Below are 12,019 nucleotides of genomic sequence, written 5' to 3'. Positions count from 1 at the left end.
CCGTTATTTATAGTAATTTAATTTGGCAATGCTTGGTACACAAGTATGGAGGTTAATTCAATGCCTAGATTTCTTGTTGACATGCATATTGAAAGTAAAGTTTTATCCAAATGGTGATATACTTAGTGCTTCTATTAGTAACAAGAGCTCCTATGCGTGGAAAGGTATTCACAAAACCATTCAGGCTTTTTCAGGTGAATTGTATTGGAGAGTTGGACGGGATAGCTACGTCCATATGACCAAGGATAAATAGGGTGGGTCGATAGTTTCCCTTACCAGAGATTACTCATCTATTCCCATGTTGCAGTTACATGCATGGCATTTCATGCACGATGGAACGTCTCGTTGGAACGAGTCAAAGATATGCCATATTTTTAACACTATTGACTCTAACTTGATTTTGTTGACATCCATTGTTCTAATCCAAAATGATGTGATCATATGGGGTAATCATGGTTCTGGTATATCTCTGTCCGTTTGGGTTATTGGTGGCTTCAACGTCCCAATCATTCTCCAACGTCTGCTTTTAAAGTTTGGAAAATAGTTTCTAAACTACATATCATGCCTAAGGTTAAGATCCTTGCTTGGAGAGTGGTGCATGGTGGGTTACCAGTTGGTAAGCGGTTACATGACATTGGCTTAAGTGATGACCTTTGTCCAATGTGCGGCTTGGAAGAAGATACAATAGTTCATATTTTACGGGATTGCTCTTATGCCCAAGAAACTTTTATTTGTGTAGGTATGCAAGGTACGTTTTTGTCTTGGTGATTACTAATTTGGATCTAGTCGACCTTGCTTGCTTTCTTGTATTACTTTGGAACCTCTCGAATGAGATAAATTCCAAAGTGCATGATAACAAGTTACAACCCCATGGATAGTGGCCATTAATGAGATTAATCATTGCGGTCTTCTCAAGGAGCAACTTTGTGTATTGATCAGGCAATGTGGCAACCTCTCTCTCCAGGTTATATGAAGATTAATATGGATGGTGCTTCTGAGTCTACTAGGCGTATAGCTACTGTGGAGTTTATTGCTTGAGATGTCGTTAGCCAGGTATTTCGCGGCATGGTTGCATCGTCACCAGGTTGTGTTGAAGTTGGGATTTCAGAGATTTATGTGCTAAATGCGACACTTTCTTTGACAAGTGAGTGTCGATGGACACATGTAATCTTTGAATCAGATTCAATGCTTGTAGTCAACAAAATGTCTCCATCTGAGTAAAACTTGTCCATGTTAGGTTATTACCTTCAAAAACCTCATATAATTTTAGATGCTAATTTAAATTACAAAGTGTTTTTTGTTTCCTACACCTTACAATACCATGACACATACATTTGGCTAAGTAGGCTCTTCATTTTTAAAAAAACCTTGTATTTTGACTCGATTTGCCCCAAGATTATTACGTCTATAATATCCAATGATTTATTTTCTAGTAGCACAAGGTCCTGGGCCACTCTTTTCACCTTTTAGGTCTTAGAAAAGGTTTTTAATAAAAAAAATTATATTTTATAATTTTATTATTGATACAATTTTATAGAATATTCAATCAATTTTTTCGAAGAATATTTTATTCGTTTTACTTAATTGGGTAAACGTCCAAAACTAAGGCCGAACAGCAGAATCTTACACTGAAAACCCAAGCCATCTATGATCTATCCTGTTCGTGATTTAAACAAGCAACACACCACCATTGTTTTAATTATTTTTTTTCATATTAATTTAAACCATTACACAGTAAATCAAAACATTGTTCCTCAAAACTCACAAAGCTACCAGCACAGCCAATTGGAACCCTTCTTTGTTCAAGGCACAATAACAAATAAACGCTGCAAATCATAAATTAAACGAGTCAAACTCAAAGAATAAATTGTTCACTCCAATAATCTGAGACAAAAGAGAGAATTAGAGGCTACCATGTCTACACTAACTGGTTTTCCATCCTCTACCAATATCTCCGTTATGGTTCCAGATTTATCTGCCTGAGAAACCGGAAAATAAGAGAAGAAAGAAGAGATTACGACAAAACTAATCAAATTCCGGAGCAAGTTTGACGAAACTAAAGACTACTTTTGACATTGGCAAGCAGTTATGCATGATAAGGAAATACGAGGACGTGAACTTACTTCTATTTCGTTCATCAATTTCATTGCCTCGATGATGCACACAACTTGACCTTTCTGCACTTTATCTCCCACCTGAAGGACCATCGATGGGGTATTACAACCTTTGTACATTAGCCCAAAAAAATGCAGATGGCCATTAACAGATATCTGCAGGCACTTACCTTGACAAATGGTGGTTCACCTGGCGCAGGACTCCTATAGAAGGTTCCTGCCATGGGGCATTGAGGGACAGATGAGAAGAATTGCTCGTTTTAGCTGGGGGAAGTGACAAATGTGCCGGTGCCGGAGTGGCCGGGCTAGCAGCAGGAGATGCTATTGGGGCTACCGGGGGTGGAGTTTGAAACATCGCTTGAGGCATGTAATGTGGCATGACAATTGGAGATGCTGATTCTGGTGGTTGCAAAGTTTCCTTCTTTCTTATTACCAGTTCACAGTCCGATTGCTTCAGTTGCAATTCTGTGATATTCCGTGAATCAACAAGCCTACTCATCAAAAAGTAAATCGTCATTATTATGAATCAGATTCTTTTCATCGAACACACATTTACCCAAATTTACTGAGAAATACGAAAATGCCTCAATCAACTCATGAATGCCGAGATTGCTGAAGCATCCGGAGTAGTCGTCTCTGCTGATGTTTTATCATCTTCCTGGGTTTTGTGTAAACTCCTGCTACATAATTCGACGATCTCTGCATCCTTAATTTTTACAAAGTAGGTTTAATGGAGGTCGATAAGATCTCATCTAAGGATTAAACTTTTCAACTTTACAGTGAAAACCACACCTCGTTAAGCTGCGTATGGCTCGTGAAGACCGTAGTATCCTTTCGATTAGGCCGCCGCAAACGACAGCCATATACAATAAAACCAATGAATTAAACATTAAACCAAAATGAATAATTTTCACTGCAAATCGCCTTTAACGGTTATACTCCAGTTATGCATATATGGTTTTGTATTCGAGACACTTTAATTGCAAAGAAGAAAACACAAAAAAAAAAAAAAATAAGAACAGAAATGGTCATTACAATTCAAGATGGGGGAGGAAGCCAGAATATAAATTACCATTATATAGAGAGATACGTTAATCAAATACATTGTTTTTTCCCCTTAAATACAGTAAAAATAATATATCAAATACAAAAAAGTAATTAAATAGATCCCTAAGCATAACCAGTAACATATAGTCCCATTTTCATTCAAACAAAAACAAGAGATTCATTTAAAGAAAATGAGAAAAAAGTAGTATGAAAATGGAAGTAACTAACCTATGATAGTGAAAATGCAGGTACCCGGACTGAAGATCCAAATGACGAGGATGATTTGGAGGTAAGATTTGAAGTTTGGGGAAAAGCCAAAGAAACATTTTGATTTCGGCTTTGGTGGTTTGTTTTTAAAAGAGAAGAGATATTGGGGAATGGGACAGAGACCGTAGAAGCCATTTTTATCGAGTTTTAAAGCAAACCCAGACCTGGTTTCAGCTCTATATATGAAAGAAGGAAGGCGATCAGATTTAAGAAATAGGGGAGAAATCTGAGGAAAACCCAAAGAAAAAACAAAAACCAAGGAATAATTTTTAATATGTACAAAGGAAACGTGGGTATAAATTAAAATGATACATACGAAATACTTAGGGAAGAACTCGAGGGCTTTTTTTTTTAATTATTTGGGGTTTGATAAAAACGAGGGAGGGAAGGAAAATTTTAGGCAATTTTCCCCAAATATCAAATCATAGATTTTAATTTTTTTTTGTCAAGACACCTTTTTAATTTTTATTTTTTGATTTAATATTTTTTTTAGAAAGACACACCTCATGCACCACGTCTTACGTTAATGTGGAGTCACGTATTGAAAGGCATGGCCTATGAACCGCGCTTTATATCACGTGTAAAAACTGGGTGTTAATTCTGTAAATATTTTTTAAATTATAACTAATATGTAATTAATTTTTATTATGACGATATTTATGTAACAACGTAAAATTTATTTATTTATTTTTTGTGTGTGTGAAAAAAAACTTTATACATTAAAATCTTTAAATATTCTTTTACAAATTATTTTATAATTCGATAAATTTTGATTTTTGCATGAAATTACACAAAACGTATAATCTAGTATAGGAAAACTTTAAGGGTAAATAATTTAAAATATAAATAATTTTATAAAAGTTTTATAACTAGTATTTCTTTTACAAAAAGATGATGATAAGAAATATTTTATAATTTAAAAAATTATAAATTTCATATATTTTTGAAAAATTTATTGACTTTTAAATTAATTGTTTAAAAATATAAAAATATAAAAATATATTTTTAATTATAATTGAGTGATCAACTGAATTATTATTCATTAATTATTATTTTTTAACAACAGTTAGTAATGTTTATTTATTTTTAATAAAATTAAAATTTAATATTTATTTTATATTTTTTAAAAATTAATATTAAAAATAATATTTTAAATAAAGAGATGATATTTTTTAGCTTTACATTATTTTTTTATTGAATTTATTCACTTTTAATTCTTTTTGATATTTCATTTTTATTGATTTTTAAATATATGAGTTATAAATCAAATTAATCATTTATTATGCTATTATTCAAATTAATTAAGAAAAATTATGGTAAAATGTTTCTAAAAGAAAAATATAAATACATACATGGAAATCTAAAGATATTCCCTTCTTTTGTGTTATTCTCTAAACTTATAACAAAATTAATTAAAAAAAGAATGTAAAGCTAAAACATATCACCTATATTTTTATAATATTCTTTCGGATATTAATTTTTAAAATTATAAATAAATATTAAATTCTAATTTTATTAAAAATGAATAAAAATATTAATTGTTGTTAAAAATAATAATTAATGAATAATAATTCATTTGAACCCTCAATTATAATTAAAAATTTATTTTAATATTTTTAAACAATTAATTTTAAAATTCAATATTTTTTCAAAAATATATGAAATTTATAATTTTTAAATTATAAAATATTTTTATCATCATTATTTTGTAAAAGAAATACTAGTTATAAAACTTTTATAAAATTATTCATATTTTAAATTATTGATACTCAAAGTTTTCTTACACTAGATTATTCATATTGTGTAATTCCATGCAAAAATAAAAATTTGTTGAGTTATAAAATAATTTACAAAAGAATATTTAAAGATTTTAATGCAGAAAGTATTTTATGCGCACACAAAAAATAAATAAATAAAATTAACGTTTTTATACAAATATCACCCTAACATAAATTAATTACATATTTAGCATCATTTTAAAAACATTTACGAAATTAACACTTTCGATTTTTACACGTCACATAAGGCGCGGTGCATGGGCCGCGCCTTTTAACACGTGACGTAAGATGCGGTGCATAGGCCGCGCCTTTTTCTAATGGGTGTTAGATCGAAAAATAAATATGGAAAGGTGTGTCTGACAAGAAAATAAAGACCTATCAAATGATATTTGGGGAAATCGCCTAAATTTTACAAACGATAATGTTTATATGACATGATATATCATTATTTTATGTTTTAATTACTATATCACTTTTTTTGTCAAGTATTTTTTTAATTAATTTTATTTAATCATCTATGGGATAAAAAGATAGAAATCATTCTTGCTTCTAATATGAATTGATCTTGAGTATTTTGCATGATAAACAAATCATTAAACCATTGAGCTAAATTATTCATTTGGATAAATTTTACCATATTTTGTATTTAACTTATATAATGATATCATTACAAAATCAATATTTTTTTATGATTATAAGATTTAAATATGAGACACTTTAAATTAATCACTAAAAGCTTAGTCACCCAACTATAGTGTTAATATTTTTTATTATATTGAATTTAATACTTACTTATATCATTATTAAATTAAAAAATACTTTTTACACTTTATTTAGAAATAAAAAAATAAATAAATAATTTATATATTTTTATACAAAGTATATGAAATAATTGTAAAAATATATTTATAATATTATAAAAATATTTATTTATTTTTAAATACAATTAATTATTTATTTAAAATACTATTATTTTTAAATTATTTAAATTTAAGGTAAATTATTAGTTCTGTACAATATTATTTTCAATTATCTATATAGTTTTAAAATAATATTATTTCAAATAAATAATTAATATTGTTTCAAATAAATAAATAATCTGATTTCAAAAGTAAACAAATATTTTAAATGATTTCATAATATTATAATTAAACGTTTTAGAGTACTTTAATTTAAAATTTATAAATATATAAAAGTAATTTATTTAATTATTTTGTATTTCCAAATAAATTGAAAATTATTCTTTAATTTAATAATGATACAAATAAGTATTAAGTTTGATATAACGAAAATAGATTCACATTATTATTAAATGACTAAAGTTATGATCATTAATTTAAAGTGTCAAATATTCAAATTTTATAATCATCGAAAAGTATTGATTTTGTGGTGATATTATTATATAAACTAAATATAAAATATGGTAAATTTAACATAAATGACTAGCTGAATTTAATGGTTGAGTGCCTTGCATTTCATGTAAGAGGCCTAGCTTCAATTCATGCTAAGAGAAAGAAAACTTGCTTTTATTTTATCCTCATAGTTGGTGACACGGATCACTACTTAATTGATCGAATAAAATTGATTAAAAATGTTAACGGAGAAATAGAAAAACGATGTGAAAATTAAAAAAAAAAATTGACATGTCATGCCACATCAGTATTGTCATTAATGGTTGTGAAAACAAATAAGGTTTAGTTACTAAAACGAAATAAGAATGATATTATAAGTAATAAATATATAATTAACACTTTTAATATTTACTTAATAAGGACATTTTTGTTAGTAGTGTGTTTCAGTACGTCGCTTTAGTGATACATTACGGTATGCGATGTGCGTTGTAGACTCATCCATATACTAATATATTATTTTTAATTGATTTTACTATTCAAATATACAAACTAAAAATACATTATTTTATATAATTTAATAATTAAAATAAATACTCTAATAAATTATTTAAGGAATTCAAAAGAACTCATGTCGAGGGATTGACTCCATACGCTAGGTGTGAATATTTGATTGAGTCAAATTGAGTTGAATAGAAAATAATTGAGTTAGTCGAATTTATGAGTATCGTTTTATCATTCAATTTTTTTTAAAAAAAAAAATTGAGTTGATTCAAACCATTTATATTTATTTGAGTTTCTTGTTAAATTTAAATATAATTATTTATAATGATATGGTACTGGTTGGTTCTAATTTAACAATTATTTTTAATAGTATACATTATACATATATATTTTTTCATATTCATTTTTATATTTGTAAGTAAGATTTGTAATATTATTTAATGAATCAAATATAATCTAAAATTATCTAATATATTTATAATATTATTTAAAAAAATAAATTTTAAGGATAAAATATTTATGTGGGTATAAAGAAGGTCAAAGAAGTAGTGGGAACATAATTTACAAAATGTTACAACTGAAGGATCAAATTGAATAAAATGCAAAGTTAAGAGAGTAAACTAAAAAAAGATAAATTGTTGTAAAAAAAGGAATTCTAGTCATGTAGATATTCTAAATTGGTTGAGTACATGTGATTAAAATTTAGTAAAAATGAACTTAAATGAAGAAGAAACTAGAAAAATAAGAAAATCATATAAAGTTGAAGGACTAAATTAAGAAAAAATATTATCAAAAGGAGGAGTTACACCTTGAATTTAGGATTAGAAGTTTTTAAGGAATAATTTAGCTAATTATGGGAAACCCTGAATTTGGGAGGGCCTAACTAGCATAATTTCAAAGTTTAGGATCTAACTAGCGTAATTGGTTTGAGTTGAATAGAAAAAACATGAGTTAGTCAAGTTTACAAGTATCATTCTATATTCAATTTTTTAAAAAAAAATTTTGAGTCAATTCAAATAATTATATTTGTTCGAATTTCTAGTCAAATTTAAATATAATTATTTATAATATCATAGTACTATTTGGATTGAATTTGAGATGGGATTGATTTTAAATGCATGAAAATGATATTTAGAGTTTGAATTCATGATTGAATCAAGTTGTAAATAATGTATAAGATACCTATAAGCATTCAGCCATTGAAGAACAAAATAGGGAAAATATGAAAAACTTTCCCTAAGGCTAGAAATGATGTATGAATGATTCTACATGCTTTTGAATGTTAATTGGACCAATTTGGAAACTTGTAAATGTCTAGGGACAAAATCACATATTATAAATTATGGAATTTAAGTAGAAATTGTTTAAAAGTTGATGTACTATGTGTGAATGAAATTTTAGAATGTTTGATTATGTTATTTGAAGCTTGAATTGAAGTTAAATGGAAATAGACCATTTTGAATAAATTGGAAATGTTGAGATGAATTCTAAACGAATTCATATTAATAGTTGAATTATGAAGTTTGAAAATGTCTTATGAGCTATTGATGGATTTTAATAGTAAAGGATTTTAAATGTCATTTTGAAGTATTAAGGTCAACATTGATGTTGTGAAATGGAGTTAGTATGAAATAAGTATAAAAAGAACTTTTAGGAATTTATTTCCTATTGTATGCCTATGTTAGTATAATAACATATAATTTGAAATATATATGTTTTGTAACTGAAATTTGTGTAGATCATGATCGAATTCAAAGTAAGCTAAAAGCTAATGAAAAAGTGCAAAAGTGAGCCTTACATCGTTAAATAAAGTGTGAAAGGTAAGCATGCCAGGTGAATGCATTATTACTTATACTATTATATATGATATGAAAAAGACTTGCAATAAGTCAAGATCGAATGTTTTTGAAATTAAATAATTTTAATCGTATTATGAAATATTTGTATAATGGTTTTGAAATGGTTTATTGATAATTTAGGGTATGAACTACCCTATACACTTTTATATGATATTTTGATATGTTAGTATCTATGAATACTTCTGAGAAATGAATGGTATATGATTTAATATAAAGCCGATTATATGTGTATTGAGAGTTTTTGGTACTATTGGCATGCCGAAAGGCGAAGTGTTGATCAATAGATTCTATATAGTACATTCGTATACTCCTGGCACTATATTTGTATTATGGGGTTCATAATATTTTAACGTTGTGAACTACCATCCTGATTATCTATACACGATGTTGTGTTTTACAACACTTTTATCTTGTATTATTACATTTGTGTACTCATGTTTTAGTATATTCATGTACTCCTGGTACCATATGAGCATTATGGGGTTCATGATGTTTTAACATTATGAACTACAATCCTGATTTTTAGTATAGTGATGTTGTGTTTTACAGTTTGTATGCTCATATTTAGCAGTCAAAATGCATATGTTTTATGTGGCAATTAAGCTTCATATTACGTACACTTGTATATGATTCACGTACCATGCATTCTCATTTATCATACATTGGGCTATGGTTTATATGAAAAGTTAAAAGTAAAGGTTTGATTTGTTCATTGAAAGTAATTCTTTCATATAATAATCTGATTGGCATAAAATGCCTTATATGTGAGAAATGAAGTTTTACAGGTTATATGATGAAAGAATGACTTTAATAAGTCAGTTTTATATATTCATATATTTTTATACGATAAATAGAATACTTTAATTGTTATGAAATCTTTATATATTGAAATGTCTTACTTTAGTTTATATATGCCTCACTAAGTGTATATTTAGCCTATGATGATTTTCACACGTATGTAAAGGAAAACAAGTGGAGTAAGGAGCTCAGCTTGGCATTAACTATCGAGGACTACCTACTGGCATCAGTAATGACATCCTACAATTTTTTTTAATTTTCTAGTTGGCATCTATACATGTATAACTGATAGAAATATTTTTATTTCATTAGATTTAATTGGGTCAGAAATGCTCTGACATGGTTTTGAAATTTAAATGGTTTATAATAGTTTATATGCGTGAATCTAGTAAGTAAAAATGGTTATGAACATAGATTTTAGTCTTATATTTGATAAAGCTATACTTTAGTAGCATAAATATGAATTTCTATTCAGGTAGTTTTTAGGTAGTTTCACATAGAATATGATATATTATTGAATTATCATGTTGTTTCCTGAATTCAGATTTGAGTTAGATGCTAACATATTATATTTTGATTTTACGTGATTAAATATTTTTTCATGATTGATGTTAAATTTGATGATTTAAAAGAAATTTTTTTTTATCAATTTTCGAATAAAAAATGTTTTATAAGTATTAAATGACATCTCTGACTCGTGTTCGGTAACTAATACGAGATAGGGGTGTTATAACGACTCTTAGGAGTAAGCCAACCAGGCGTACATTTCTGATACAGTTTCGAATCTCACCCTGATATGAAAGGATATCTTAGGTAGGCTAGAGAGGTGTGCATTTAGCGATGCAGAACCCTCAACCAAAGCATGATGCCTACCTCAGCTTGCATGCCAACATTCTTATATAATCGTACCTATACCACTAACATGCACATGTAGTGAATGCATGTAGTATAGTAAAGTTATTAGTGTGGCATTGAGCTTCCAAGCTTAGTATTCAGAATATGTTTTGTGTACAAGTTTTTAGGAGACCATTCGTGGGCATTATCATTGCTAGTGATACCAAATTAACCGAGGCTTTAGAGTATGTCTTGAGTCGTCATATTCAGCGGGCATGTACTATTCATAGACCCTTTGCATCCAATCATAACTCTATTTTGTTTTAAACTTAGAGGGTATGTACTATATATAAACATTATAGCATATAAGATTCATCGGTGATGCTTAGTAGAGATTCAGGGTCATATCTTTTTAAAAGATTTGATGGATTTACCCTTGTGAGAATTTAACATAATATTGGGTATGAATTGGCTATCTGAGCACGACACCAGTTTAAAGTGCAAGGCCAGGCAACTTTAGCTCAGGGTTGATGATGGCGCCAAATTAGTGATGATCAGTGAAAAATAAGGCCAATCAAGGATCGATCCAACCATCAAGGCTCAATGAATGATCGACTAAGGCTATGAAGCTTTTTTGGCTCACATAGTTGATACCAAAATCTCAATCTCCATGCTCACAGACATTCAAATAGTGTGAGATTTACCTAATGTGTTTCTAGAGGAGTTGTCAGGTTTACCATCTAATTGTGAATTAGAGTTTGGCATCGAAGTATTGTTAGGCTTAGCTTTGGTTTCCACTTCTCCTTACCACATGGTGCTTATAGAACTAAAAGAATTAAAAGTCTAAATCCAGGAGTTTCTAGAGGAGGGTTTTATCTGACCAAACATATATCCATGGGGAGCGCCAGTCTTATTTGTCAAGAATAAGGATAGGTTAATGGTGTATATGACATGTAGTTGAACATGTTAAGAATCAAGAACAGTTACCCTCTACCCATGATAGATATTATCTTCAACCAACTTAAAGGAGCATGCGTGTTTTCCAAGATCAACCTGAGGTCGAGATATTATCAGTTGAAAGAAAAAGGATACTGATATTGCAAAGACAACTTTTAAGACTAGGTATGGTTACTTTGAATTCTTAGTAATTCCGTTTGGACTCACCAATGCCCCGAAAATATTTATGCACTTAATGAAATGAGTCTTTCACTCATACCTAGATCAGTTTATACTAGTCTTCATGGATGCCATCCTTGTGTACTCTCGATTCGAAGATGAACATGACCAACATCTTCGAATTGTCTTAAAAACACTTTAAGAGCGTCAGTTTTATGCCAAGTTTTGGAAGTATGAGTTTTAGTTGTCAGAGATATTATTATTGGGTCACATCGTAGCAACAGATGACATCCGAGTTGATCCCCAAAAAATTCGAGCCATAGTCGAGTGGGAGACACCTAAGAATGTGTTAG

General features: G+C 28.8%; 1 pseudogene; it reads right to left on the bottom strand.

Annotated features, from left to right (window-relative positions):
- Positions 1-1,711: 1,711 nt before the first annotated feature.
- LOC120195714 lies at positions 1,712-3,674 on the bottom strand (annotated as a pseudogene).
- Positions 3,675-12,019: the final 8,345 nt, after the last annotated feature.

This window comes from Hibiscus syriacus, unplaced genomic scaffold (genome assembly GCF_006381635.1).
Source record: "Hibiscus syriacus cultivar Baekdansim isolate YM2019G1 unplaced genomic scaffold, ASM638163v2 tig00117017_pilon, whole genome shotgun sequence".
Lineage (NCBI taxonomy): Eukaryota > Viridiplantae > Streptophyta > Magnoliopsida > Malvales > Malvaceae > Hibiscus > Hibiscus syriacus.
The sequence above is the reverse complement of the archived record's forward strand: the minus strand, read 5'-3'. Positions and strand labels throughout refer to the sequence as shown.